Source organism: Phascolarctos cinereus, unplaced genomic scaffold (genome assembly GCF_003287225.1).
Source record: "Phascolarctos cinereus isolate Bilbo 61053 unplaced genomic scaffold, phaCin_HiC Scaffold_3;HRSCAF=262, whole genome shotgun sequence".
NCBI lineage: Eukaryota > Metazoa > Chordata > Mammalia > Diprotodontia > Phascolarctidae > Phascolarctos > Phascolarctos cinereus.
The window spans coordinates 24,283,626-24,298,094 of record NW_027555736.1 but is presented as its reverse complement, the minus strand read 5'-3'; the positions used below and the strand labels follow the sequence as shown (position 1 = coordinate 24,298,094).

At 46.3% G+C, this 14,469-nt stretch overlaps 1 long non-coding RNA gene across 2 annotated transcripts in view; it reads left to right on the top strand.

The window, feature by feature from the left end:
* The window catches only part of LOC110216374 (uncharacterized), a 107,798-nt gene extending 94,162 nt beyond the window's left edge, over positions 1-13,636 (top strand). For both annotated transcript variants that reach the window (XR_002326742.1, XR_002326741.2), the window contains exon 3: positions 13,398-13,636. This is a non-coding gene — a long non-coding RNA (uncharacterized LOC110216374). The remainder of the gene's footprint in view (positions 1-13,397) is intronic.
* The last annotated feature ends 833 nt before the right edge of the window (positions 13,637-14,469 follow it).

Here is a 14,469-nt window from a genome sequence, read left to right as displayed (position 1 = left end):
CTAAATGAGGCAAGACAAGTACATTGCTTTGCCAACCTGCTGTGTAAGTGTTAGCTCTTATGGGGATGGAAAGGGAATTGGGGATTGTGGAAAGCCCGTCCCATCATTTTTATGTCTGAGGAACCCGAGACTGAGTGGGGAACAGGAGGCAAAGGGAGCCTGGAAATGGGAAGGGAACAAGCATTCATTGACCATCCACTACGTGCCAGGCCCTGTGCTAAGGTCCTCGCAGCAACCCTGCAAGGCATGTGCTGATCTTCTCTTCATTTTGTAGCTGAGGAAACTGAGGCAGACAGAGGTTAAGTGACTTGCCAGGATCATCTGGTTATCAAGTGTCTGACGCTGGATTTGAACTCAGGTCCTCCTGACTCCAGGCCTGGCGTTCCACTCACTGCACCAGCAGCCGCCCCCCTGATTCCCAGGCCAGCGTTCCTTCTGTTGCCCATGCTCTGGTAGCTTTTAGATACTTTACCTCCTCCAGCATCAGAACATGGTCTGGGGCTTCTAGAAACGGACCAAATTGTCCAGGGGGTTCACAGGTTCTCTGTTTACAGATTAGGACGGGAGGCGACCACGCAGACCATCTAATCATAGGATCACAGAGCAGACAGGAGTCACAGTGGATAGAGTGCCCGGCCTGGAATCAGGAAGACCTGAGTTCAAATCTAACCTCAGACACTTCCTAGCTGTGTGACCCTGGATAAGTCACTCAACCCTGTTTGCTTCAGTTACAAATGAGGAAACTAGAGAAGGGAAGTGAATCACCCAAGGCCATACCATAAGAGGTAGAGGCGGGACTCATATCTAGTTTCTTTGGCACCAAATCTCTAAATTCTGTATTTGAATGGAAAGCATTTTTTCTTTAGTGAATTCTATGCACAAAGCACTGGATCCATTCAACAGAGGAGGAAACATGCCCAGGGAGAGAAAGGGATTTAACCATTATCCCTCAGTAAGTAGCAAAGTCAGGATTTGAACTCAGTTCTTCAGACTACAAACCAACCTAAACTGTCTGCATTAGGACACGTGCCTCTCCTGCTCAACAGGAAGAGTCTTCCTTGTTGAACTGTGAAATGCTGAGATGATCAGGCTGATGAAAGACATTCTTAATCAGAAGAATGGGTGCTGGGCTCTTCAGGCTTACAACAGTGTAGCTTCTCTAGTCTAGGCCCAAGAGACATCCATGAGCTTCTGCCTACAGCCACGAGACTGTCCGCAATGACTTTCCCCTTGGCCATAAGAAACTCGGATTCAGCACCATCTCGGCCAGACAAATGGCCAAGGTTTAGAAGGATGCCCTCCCACCACAGGAAATTCACTAGATGTACGTCTGTGGCCAGCGGCTTCCCAGAGACAGCGTGGAGGAGCCCTAGCGATGTCCCAAGCCACCAAAATCACCTCGCTCTCATTTTGTTTACACATATCTCTCATATACTTTTGTATACGTACATTGTCTCTTTCAATGGAACGTAAGCTCCTTGAAAGCACCACCTGCTTTCATTTTTGTCTCTGTAATGCCTCGCATGCAGTAGGCCTTATTAATGCTGATTGATGGACAGATTGACAGTGTTCGGGACAGTCCTAACTGTCCCTGTATTCATAGCCCTAGAACAGAGCTTTGTACATAGGAGGCACTTAATATACAATCTGCTTAATTATTGAATTAAATATTCCCTCTATCCCTAACAGACTCCAAAGAAAATTATTTCTGTCTCTTTCCCTTGGGCTCCAATTCGTCAGACTCTGCTATCTGGAAAGTTTCCCTGATGGTGAACCTCTGTTTCCATTATAGATAAAATAAAATAAAACAAAACAAAACAAAACCCTCCATACACTCTTGTTTCACTGTCTTTAGGCAGCTTCTCTCTCTCTTTCTCTCTCTCTGTCTCTGTCTCTCTATCTCTGTCTCTCTTCTCTCTTTCTCTGTCTCCTTCCTCTTCTCTCACTCTCTCCTCTCTCTGTCTCTCTATTAAGCACACACACACACACACACACACACACACACACACACATACACACACACTGAGGTATCCATGACCTATCTGATCTGATGATGGGACTCTTTCCACCATGACCAGGTAAGATGGAACTCTCAGGCCCTTTGCTCAGGTCACCCGAGACCTCTCCCCAGGCAGCACCAAACTTTTATTGGTCCTTCTTCCTCACTGGGAGGCATCTGACTTGCTAGCTACTATCACTGCTTGGTCTAGTCTGAACCTTTGGCCTTCAGTTGAGTACACTTATGTTTCCGATCACTTCTCCAAGTGGATGAAGTCACAAGCTTCAAAACTGAATCTCATTTTGTGCTTTCTATGTCCTCTAAGATAATGATCAAAGATCTTTGTTCTTAATTTTGAACTCAAAGGCAAATTGGAGGCCAAAGTGTGCCAATGAGTGTCACTGGCAAGACTGGCCTGGAGGCTACTTTGCTCTGGGTCATGAATGACAGGCAAATAGCTCTATCTCCACCATCAAGGGAAAGGACAGAACCGAGGTAGTTATCTGTATTCTTGGGGCAACCACCCCTCCACCACCACCATCAAAAGCCTACCATTGCCTCTTCAAACATTTCACCATTTCACAGTGAAAAGGGTGTTCTTGGAAGGCGTGGCCTTTGAGAACCCAAAGTACATAGGGGACAATGACATATTGAAAGACTGATACCTTAGATTTGTTTCATTTGTATAGGCAACTTGGAAACCCGAGTGTAGATGGCTGCACTTTTCATGGCAGCTAGGCAGCACAGAGCATAGAGCTCTGGGCCTGGAGTCAGGAAGATCAGGGTTCAAATCTGGCCTCAGATGCTTACTAGCTCTGTGACCTTGGGGAGATCACTTCACTTTTGTCTGCCTCAGGTTCAACTGTAAAATGGGGAAAATAATAACACCAACTTCCCAGAGTTTTGTGAGGACCAAATGAGATAGTATTTGTAAAGTGCTTTGTAAACCTTAAAGGGCATTTATGTGCTAGCCATCATCATCATCATCATCATCATCATCATTATTATTGGCAGCTGGGTGGCACAGTGGATGGTGCACCAGGCCTGCAGTCAGGAAGATCTGACTTCAAATCTGACTTCAGATATGGTACTAGATGTGTGACCCTAGGCAAATCACTTCACTCTGTTTGCCTCAGTTTCCTCATCTATAAAAGGAGCTGGAGAAGGAAATGGCCGACTGCTCTAGTGTCTTTGCCAAGAAAACCTCAAATGGATCACGAAGAGTTGGACACAACTGAACAACATTATTATTATTATCATCAATCAATAAACATTTATTAAGCACCTATAGTGTGCCAGGAACTGTGTTAAGGTCTGGGGATAGAAAAAGAGACAAAAGACAGTCTCTGCCCTCAAATAATTTATAATCTAATGGGGGAGATAATATGCAAACAAATATATAGAGAGCAAGCTATAGACAAGATAAATAGGATATAATTAACAGAGGGAAGGAACTAGAATTAAGAGGGGTTGGCAAATCTAGCCTCTTGTCCATAGTTTTTAATCCAGGCCATCGTCCAAGCCTGTCAAGGATTTTTTTGGATCCATACTGTTTCATGTAACATAATAATAGCTAACAATTATATGGCATTGAAAGGTTTGCAAAGCTCTTTTCATACAGTATCATTTTACAGATGTGGAAACTGAGGCTGACACAAGACAAATGACTTGTTTAGGGTTGCACAGCTGGTATCTGAGGCAGGATTAATGCAGCTCTCCATCAATAAGGCTGCCTTGATGCCTTTAAAGAAGACAATATCCCCTGCTTGGGGATATCTGGATGGCATGCCTTCCTGGTTTCCACCTCTTGGAATTCCCTGTTTCCTTTTAAGATTCAGCTCAAGCACCCCTTCTGCAGAAGGCCTTTCCTGGTGTCCCCAGACAATAATGCCTTCCCCTCCCCCCCATCCTTAATCTTCCCTCTCCCCCCAAACAAAGCTGTCATGGCCACCCTCTGGACTCTTTCCAGAAGTTCACAGTTAGGAACAAGATCTCCTGAAACTCAGGAAATCTGGGCAGTTGGTCAACCAAGGACAAACATTTCTTGTCTTAAGAGGCAATGTGTCTGGGCAAAGAAAGGCCAATGAATGAATGAATGAATGAGTGAATGAGCTAGTGAATGGAAAAACATTTTTTAAGGAGTTGCTATGAGCTAAGCATGGTGGCAAGTGTTAGGAATATAAACAGTCTCTGCCCTCAAGGAGCTTACTTTCCAATTATGAAGACCATTTATAAAGGGAAGTTGTAGCGGGGAGGGGATATTTTGGTTTGTAAAGTTCCTGGGCTGGTGAGGAGCCTGAGGGGAGTAGATTGACATCCCCTTTCCAGCTGGGGTGGCCCTATTGTTTGGGTTCTGCTTCCAGCTGTGGAAAGGGGGATTGGGTATAGAGAGGGGAGTGGGGGGAGGGATGGCAGCGCAGGGTCAGCGGGAGAATCAGATGAAGCCTGACTGCTGCCATGGAACTGGTACCGGGGGCCACACAAGGCACTCACCACCCTGGGACTTGGGGGTCTGGACGCATGCCCGTTTCCTCTCAGACAAAAGCTTTTTGAAGGCAGGAGCTACTTCAGGTTTTGTTTGTTTGCTTGTTTTGTTTTGCTTTGCAGCTTTAGCACCCAGCACAGTGTCTGGTAAACAGTAGGTGCTTAACAAACCTCTACTGATTGGTCGATCAATTGGCTGATCTGACAAACAAGACCGGCTGACATCCAGGCCAGTGAGCTCGGCACAGGGAAGCTGGTCCCCAGAGAGTTGGGAAGTCAGCCAGAGCCGCCCACAAAACGAATTTTCTGAACATTGCTCTGTCCAGCACCAACCTTTGAGCTACGGCGTCGGCATAGGGGGCAGCCAGAGCTAAGAGTCACACAGTGTGCAGATTATCCACGAACACGCCTAGAACTTGAAGTTCTTTCTAGATGTGCACCGCAATCTGTTCAACAGTTGGGCACAATATAGGAAGGAAATATTAGGTTTGGGGGCGATAAGCCCGATGCACATTGGGTTAATTTACTGAGTACATCAGAGCCCAACTGTCATATAATCCTAAGATCAAAGGAAGATAGATTTAGAGTTGGAAAAGACCTTAGAGGCATCTAGTCCAATCTCCTTATTTTACGGATGAGGACACTGAGGCTTCACCTGTCTGTGGTCACATAGGCAATAAATATTAGAAACGGGATTTGAACCCAGGTATTTCTGACTCAGATACTCACTAGCTGTGTGACCCTGGGCAAGTCACTTCATCCTGTTTGCCTCAGTTTCCTCATCTGTAAAATGAGCTGGAGAAGGATATGGCCAACCCCTCCAGCATCTTTGCCAAGAAATCCCCAGGTGGGGTCACAAAGAGTTAGACACGACTAATCAGCTAAAGAACAGTTGCTGACTCCAAGCTCAGCCCTGTTGATTTTGCTGCGTGGCCTCTCAAGGATCAACTCAGAGTGGTCATTAGTGGATTTGGAGGCTTTCTAAACGAGCCTTTGCCCAACTCAGTGACCTTCTTCACAACCCTTCACCAGCTCATGATCAGACACTCCCTGAGGGTCCCCACAAGGCTACTGCTTTTTAAGTTTTTAAAACGAAGCATGAGGGGCAGGTATGGTGGCTAGAGGCCCAGAATTGGTGTCAGGAAATTGGGGTTCACATTCTGCTTCAGATACTTACTAGCTACAGCCCCAGAACAAGTCACACCCTCTCTGTAAACCTGTTTTGTCATACATAAAACAGAATGATAAAACTTACACAGGGCTGTCATAGAGAAAGCGCTTTGCAAACCTTAAGTAATTCTATGAAGTGTGAGTTATGATTATTTTAGTAATTCTGAAACTAAATAGTAGGAGTGTACATTTATATATCATTTGAAGGTTTGTAAAACACTTCACAAATATTATCTCATTTGATTCTCCCAACAATCCTTGAAGGTGGGTGCCGTTATTCTCTCATTTTACAGATAAGGAAACTGAGGTAGGTATGAGTTACGTGGCTTGCTCAAGGTCACACAGTTAATAAATGTCTGAGGCAGGATTTGATCCAGGTCGTCCTGCCTCCACCGGGTCCATTTTGCCACCTAGCTACCCCAATTAAATTGTCTGGGGCTGAGCATGGGTCTTTTATTACATTCCTCTCTTTGGTGCTGCTGGGAGATTATTGTGAATTGCCATTAGAACTATTCCTGGATAAGAAGCCTATTATTTTAACTTCATGAGTCAAACCTGGAATGTTAACTTAGAGTTAACATCTCCTTGGCTTCTCTTAACTTCCAAGAGCTATGATGATGCAAACGAAATTGCCAAGAATGAATCATACAAAATGAGCCGCAGTCATGCCTTTATGACTGGTTTGCTCCATAGCCATGGTTGCGTGTGTGTGTGTGTGTGTGTGTATGTGTGTGTGCGTGTATGTGTTCCACCATTCAGGAACTCTGTCTCCTCATTAGTGCTGTGGGTGCTGGCTCACTTTCCAAGGTAGCTGGGAGAAACAAAACATGTAGACAAGCCGTGTGCTCCTGAGGTTAAGTGTGGCTGCCATATTACAAGGGAAGCAATGTAGAAACGGAGCTGGCCTTGGAGTCTTCTACACCAGAGTTTCCATGGAAATACCCTATAAAAAAATGACTATGTTTTCGATTGGATTCCTCATGTTAAGACTGTCTGACTTGTCATGCCTCAGTGCCCCAGGCAATCCTCCAAGACAGTGGGAAGAATCCTGGCTCTAGAATCAGAAGAACAGGGTTCCGCTTCAGTTACTACCTGTGTGACTTTGGGTGGACCATTGAACTTCCCTTGCCTTCAGCTTCCTTGTCTGTCAAATGGAGGGGTTGGACTTGATGACCTGTGAGGGCCCTTCCAGTCCTAAACCTAGGATCCCAGCTTGCAGAAAAGACACTGTTATTTATTGGTAGAGGGAGTAGCCCCACTGGGAGTTCCCTACATCTAGGAAATCACAGATCTGGCATAACCCCCCCCCCCAAAAAAAAACAAACTCACGCTCCTGCCAAAGTCTTCCTTGGGTGCCTTGTTCCAGCATGGAGGCATCATGAGACGTTGAAGATAGCTCTGGCAGAGCATGAGTCCTAACAGGTCCTACCACACTGGAAAGGCTACTCCAGGTGGAAGCCTCATGATGGGTGGTCTCTCTATCTTGCTGTTGGGTTGTTTTCAGTCATACCTGACTCTTTGTGACCCCATTTGGGGTTTTCTTGGCAGAGATAGTGGAGTGGTTTGCCATTTCCTTCTCTAGCTCATTTTCCAGATGAGGAAATTGAGGCAAATAGGGTTAAGTGACTTGCCCAGGGTCACAGAGCTAGTAAGTATCTGAGGCTGGATTTGAACTCAGGAAGATGTTTTCCTGACTTTAGACCCCCACCCATTCTGTGCACTGTGGCACCACCTAGCTGGCCCTCTCTATCATAGGACCAGCCTAGCTAAATGGAAAGAGCCATCACCAAGATGGCCAGAGGGTAATTCATATTTCTCCCACACCAACTCCTTTTTCTTTTCTTTTTTTCTTTTTGTTGAAAATTAAGGAAGACTTCTAAAATTTATAAGGGGCCATGCTGATCTTCTGCGTATCATTGCAGCACTTCAGAAATCGCTACAGCTCTCAAAGACCATTTATTCATTTATAGAAGAACGTGTGACCCATGTTGGTAGAGGGAGGTACCAAGTGGACAAGAGGACAGGGCTTAAGCTTCCCCTTGAGTGCATCCTGGTTGGAAGGGCATCAAGGCTGGGCCTGGGGGATTGCCAGGACAAAACGTATCAGGGACTCAGTGATCACCCCTGTTTTCTAGCTCTCTCCAGCTGCCTCCTCGTCATGTTTACTCATGCCCGAATGCATCCATGCAGAAGCTCATTCAATCACCGGAGGACGATGCTTTATAACTCTTAGAGTGCTACATTCTCTGAGAGGAAACACGGCGCAGCCCTTAGCATCCTGGACTAGGAGTCAAAAAGGCCACAGTTCAAATCCTGCCTCCAGACATTTATTAGCTGTGTGATCCTGGATCAATCATTGACCATCTCTGTAAGAGGGGCATATGACAGCACCTACCTTATAGGGTTGGGTGTCAGAGTCAAATGACATCAAATATGTAAAGTGCTTTGCAGATCTTAAATCACTTCGTAAATGTCAGCTATGAAATCCTTCCTCAGACACTGTCACAAGGGAGTCCTCTCACCTCTGTAAAATGAGAGAGATACTGGTACCTCCTTCACAGGACAGTAAACACTCATTAAGCACTTTGTGCCAGGCACTTTGCTAACCATAGAGGGTTAAAGAGAAAGCAAAGAACACGGTCCCTTCCTTCAAGAAGCTTGAGGCCATCCAAGACGCCAAGGCAGCGGCTTGCTGCTGAGCCTGGGAGAGGCCACCTGCAGAAGGTTGTGATCGAGCTGAATCTAACAGGAAGCCAGGAGGCTGAGGTGAGGAGGGAGACAAGGGGGACAGCCCAGGAGAGACCCCCAGATGGCAGAGGAGCTCCAAGTGGGCTGTCGTTGCTGGACTGGGCAGTGTTTGCTGTGAGAAACAAAGGAGAAAATATTTGTTGGTGTCGTGGCATTCTAGAGATGTTACCTGGTATCATTGTTATCATACAAACTTGCAGTTCTAGATTTAAAGTCGGGGTCCTGGGTTGGAATTTCCAAGCTGTGCCACCACAAGTGAATCACTGATCGTCTCAAAGCCTCAGTTTCTTCCCCCTCCTTAGGCCCCAGCTTCTCAGGCCCGGGCCAATCCCTGCTTGGTCACAGCTCTGGGGGCAGAGTTGTTTCCTTTGAGTTACTGGGGTCAGCGCCGAGATCTCTGCTTCCACTTTTTCCATGGTTTCTGTTCTTTCCATGTTTCTCTGAACTCATTAGATTCATCTTTTCTGCTAACATTCATTCATTCACATGCTCTAATTTGTTCAGCTGTTCTGCATTTGGTGGGCATCCACTTTGTCCCAGTTCTTTGCTGTAAGAAAAAGTGTGTACGGGTCCTTTCTCTTTTTATTGACAGCTGGCATTTGTATGGCACTTTAAGGTTTTCAAAGTACTTTACACGTGTTATGGGCAGCGAGGTGGTGCAGTGGATAGAATGCCAGGTCTGGAGTCAGTCAGATTCATCTTCCTGAGTTCAAATCCAGCCTCAGACGCTTACTAGCTGGGCAAGTCACTTCACCCTGTTTGCCTCAGTTTCCTCATCTGCTAAATGAGCTGGAGAAGGAAATAGCAAACCACTCCGATATCTTTGCCAAGAAAACCCCAAATGGGGTCATGAAGAGTTGGCCAAGACTGAAACAACTGAAACAAACAGCAAAGGTGATACAGTGGATAGAATGCTGGGCTTAGAGTCAGGAAGACCTGATTTCAAATCCAGCCTCAGATACTTACTAGCTGTGTGACCCTGGGCAAGTCACTTCGCCCTATTTGCCTGTTTCCTCACCTGTAACATGGGGATAATGATAGCAGCTGCCTCCCGAGGCTGTTACGAAGAATAGATGAAATACTATTTGTGAAGCACTTGGCACATAAGTATGCACCATGTAAATGTTAGTTTTTGTTGTTATTTTAGAAGAACCTAACAAACCACCAGGAGTAATAGGGTCTATTGTTATCCTCACAATAAGCAATGGGGCAATTGAGGCTGAGGGAGATTAAGTGATTTCCCCAGATTCTCGGGCAGGACTCGAACTTGGGTCTTCTGGTGATAACTCCAGCTTTCTCTCCACCAACCACACCACAGAGCTGCCTCCCACCTCTTTGGGGCATAGGATTAGAAGCAGACCCAAGGGCACCCACAGTTTAGTTATTCCCTCCATTTACACATTAAACCAAAGCAAACCAAGCGCCTGAAGGTTTGCCCCAGCCAGTTCAGAAGCTAAATCTTTTTTTTTTTTTTTTTGGCTAGGCAACTGGGGTTAAGTGAGTTGCCCAGGGTCACACAGCTAATAAATGTCATGTTTGGTCTGAGGCTGGATTTGAACTTGGGTCCTCCTGACTTCAGGGCCAGTGCCCCCCCCCCAAGCTAAATCTTATTGAGATCATTATTTAACTTACTTTAAAAACAATGAATTAAGCATCATAATTTATGTAAATTTACTACCAAGAAAGGCTGCCGGGGGTAATCAGAATGGCTAGCACGGGTATAGCCCTTCAAGGTTTGAATAGCATTGTACAGGTATTACCTCAATTTGTCCTCTCCATAACCCTGGGAGGTAGATGCCATTATTACACCCATGTTACAGATGAGGAAACTGAAACTAAAAAGTCCTGTGACTCGCTGCCCTGGTCACACAGCTCACAAGTGTCTGAGGTCAAATTTGAACTCAGGTGTTTGTGACTGCAGGTCCTACACTGTATCTGCTACACCACCTAGCTGCTTGGATAGAGAAGAGGCTCAGCATCCTGAAGATCTGGGTTCAAGTCCCATTTCTGGCTGTTTGACCCCAGGAAGTCACTGTCTATGACTGGTAACATTCTGAGACCCAAAGTCACAGAGCCACTTCTGATGCATGTTGGTGGAAGAGGTTTCCTCGGGAGAAGGGGGAGTTCCCAACACTGATAAAGTTGCAGACCTGTACCCCCCCAAAAAAAAAGTGAATTAAAATACTATAACCACAGAAACACCAATACTCATTTCTGTGGTGATTCAAGGTTTCCCCGGGGGGTTCCTAATAGCAAGCCAGTGCAGTTGGCCAAGGAAATTGTTTTATACCTATGTTACAGATGATGAAACTGAGGGTGACAGAAATGACGGAAGTTGCTTGAGATTACAAGACTACATAGGAAAGATGGCCAAGGGAGCCAGGTCACGGAGTCTCACCACACCATGACACCCCACCTTCACACACACAAGCTAATTTCTAATCTCTCTTAGTGATATATTAGAAGGATCTCTACTTGGCCACCTTGGGGGGGGGGGGTCATTTCGTGTACCAACCACACGACCTGACCCAGTAGGGACCCCAGAGGCCATCTAGCCCAACTTGTAACTGAACACAAGTCCCCAGCACAGATGCCTAGCAAGTGGCCTTTGGGTCCCTGCTCGAAGACTTCAGGGATGGCTTAGTGGACAGACTGGCCAGCTGGACTGGGAATCAGGAAGACCTAGACTCAGGTACTTATTAGTTTTGTGACTGTAGAAAAGTCACCTACCCTCCCTCAGCTTCAACTTTCTCATCTGTAAAATGGGTGTGATAACAACACACTCTCCACCTCTTCTCTCACAGGATTGTTGTGGGATAATGATGGATGAAAAGTGCTTTGTAAGCCCTAAAGCACCAGGAAAAATTAGAGCTTTATTACTATCTTCCAAGGAAGCTCATTCCTTTTTTGGTCAGTTCTAATTGTTTGGAATTTCCTCCTTATGTAGAGCCAAACTCTGACTTGCTATGACTCAGGATCATAGAAAAAGGGCTGGAAGGGACATCTGAGGTCATCTAGTTCAACTCCATCATTTTACAGATAAGGAAGTTGAGTCACAGGGAGGTTGTGACTTTCCTAGGACCACACAGGTGGTAGGGGCAGGTCCTCTGACCCCCAATTCTGCCCCTTTACAGTGTTCCTAGCTATGCTCTCTGGAGCTAAGCAGAATAAGATTTCTTTCATTGGTCTGCAATCCCAACTTTCTGCTAATTCTGAACCTGCCTCTTCCAGCGTGTTCCAAAATGGTGCCATGTAGCTGCATGATCCCAGGGCTCCTTAACCTTTCTGTGTGGATTTTCTGGACCCCTCCGGCAGCCAGTCTGGGGAATTCTATAGTCCCTTTCTCACAATAATGTTTTTAAATGTATAAAACAAAATACAAAGGAAATCAATTATATTGAAATACAGTGATCCAAGTTCTTCTTTTTTAAGTTCATGGATCCCAATCTACAAACTCCTGCTTAAGAACTAGTGTGTGCATTTCATGGAGATTTTACTTTGGATCCAGAGCTAGGTCAGTCATTCATTCAACAAGCATCCGGTGCTTAATGTGTGTCCTGCATTGTGCTAAAGGCAGGAGAAAGGCAAACACGGTCCCTTCCCTCCACAAGCTTCCACGCTAATGGAGTGAGGGGCATGAGGGGGCAGGTAACATAAATGACTACGTATGAAAAAGATCTATACAGTGTAAATGGAAGCTAATCACCAAAAGCAACGTCGGGAAGGAAAAGCGGATTTGTCCCACCGATCCTGTCTTCTGAGATGAGCTCTTCACCTTTTTTTCTTTTTTCTTTTTGGTCTCAGCCACAGTGAACTTGAATCCGACATTCCCGGGCAGGCACTCGTGAAACTGATGGTCTAGCCACAAAGGGGGTTTTTCCTGACTCGATGTCTGTCTGCTTCTGGCTGTTTATTTGTACTGCTGTCTGCCTCGGGTTGGGATTCTGACCTTAGCTGCTTCCCCAGCCCCGGTCCGAAACCGGACAGTGAGGCGCGAGTTTCCCACTGGCTGGGTTTCGTCAGCCACCAATGAAATCACCCAGGTCATCGGGTTCATGTTATGCCGGAATATCGGGCAGGGGGTTCGAGGAGCAGGAGGGGGTGGAGTGGAGAGGGAGGAATGGGGGGGGGGGGAAGAGAGACCGTATATCCTGATGCCGAGCCAACTCTGACTCCCTGGGAGAAGCTGACTCAGAGACTATCAGACGGTTCCTGATGGAAGACCCACTGTGCATGCTGGCTCTGTGGTTTTAGAGTGGGTGGGGGGCCGAGGGAGAAAAAACAGAAAACAAGGCTGAACGAAGGCGCGATTTAAACACATATAGGGAGCGTTTGCCAGAGGGGAATGGGCTGTTCTGGTCCAGGCTATTCCTTACCCAATACTTGTATCCTCTTGAACACTGTAAGCCAAGAATCTCTTAAAGAAAAAATAAATCTGTGTAAAGACTGCAGGGTTTTTTAAAAAAATATATAAATCACAGTAATTGGTAGAAGATGCCGGCTGGCAACAGTCCTCATTAGAACTGTCTGAAGCCTGCCTTTAAATGGCCACTGAGTCACAAATGAACAATCAGCTGGGCGCTGGCCGGATTTGGCAGGCCCCACTCAGCAAGGGAAAGTCATTCCAGAAATAATTGGAATGAGGTTTAGATGGTGTCCAAAAAGAAAACAGAAAACAGGCTGCAAGGAAGAGCGGTGGAGGCTGAACCGAAGGCCAGAGAAATCGAAGTGAAAAGGGGACCTTTCTGGATTCCTCCACCCTCCCCTTGGGCAATGACCTTCCCCCTCAGAGCTCCCAGAGTATTTTGTCCTCTCTAGCATTTATCATATAAAATTTCATGTACACTGGGGTCTCGTTCCCCTACTAGACTCTAAGTTTGCTGAGGGCAGGGATCGTGGTCTAACCCTGGGAACCCCGCCTGGGGCTCTGCACACAGCAGACTGTTAATGAACATTTGTCTTTTCTTTGTCTCTCTCTCTCTGGGTCGCCGGACAGCTCAAGCCAGTGGGATGCAGTGGAAAGAACCCCGAATTTCAAGATGGCAGGAGAGCATATAGCGTGAGCAGGGCCGCTGCCCTACCTCGCTGTGTTTTGTAGCGAAGAGCGACAATGTGGAGTAGCTGGGGAGCTGGGTTCGAACCCCGGCTCTGCTATCTCTGCTTGGGTGATCATGGGTGAGTCACTGAGCACCTGCCTCCCAGGGTGGCTGCAAGATTAAAATGAATTAATATTTGGAAAGCACCTTTTGTTGTTGTCGAGTCATTTTTCAGTTGTGTCCGACTCTTCATGACCCCGTTTTCTTGGCAAAGGTACCTTCTCCAGCTCATTTTACAGAGGAAGAAACTGAGGCAAACAGGGTTAAGTGACTTGCTCAGGGTCACCCAGCTGGTAAGTGTCTGAGGCTGGATTTGAACTCTGGAAGAGGAGTCTTCCTCACCCCAGGCCCAGCCCTCTTCTGGATTCAGTGACATCTGGCTGAACCTAGAAGTTCTGCATAAGTGGTAGTTATAGTTACTGTTATGATTGCTTTCCTTCTCCAGGCCTCACTTTCCTCCTGGGTAAAATTATGAGGCTCGACTAGGCACTAGAGTGACCTGTCCAGTCCATTGCAGCTCTAATAGTCTTAGCCACAGTACTGGGGCAAGGAGGCTGGATCTGACCCCGGGGGACCATGGTTCCAATCCTAGCCTGGCTTCTTACTACCCACGGGACCTCGGGCAACCTCTCTGTACTCAATTTCCTCTATTTTTGTGGTCCTGGGATAAGCCTGTGAAATGTGGTCCAAACCACGGCAGTGCTTAGAATGGAAATTCACCAGCACCCGTGGAACTGGAGACTTTCACTGCTGATTCTTTCCATCCTGTGTTTACAACTAGTTGCTTTTATTTTCTAAGAAACACCGAAGGTCTTCATAGAATGGGTCATTCAATTGACAATTGCTTAATTAATGTGATATTCAAACAGAGAGAGGATATGAAAGCCCTCAAGCAGGAAAAATGGCAATACCTTTACTGGGGATCTAGGTAGGACCCAAAGAGGAAATGGTCATAACCCAAAAAGCTTCAGG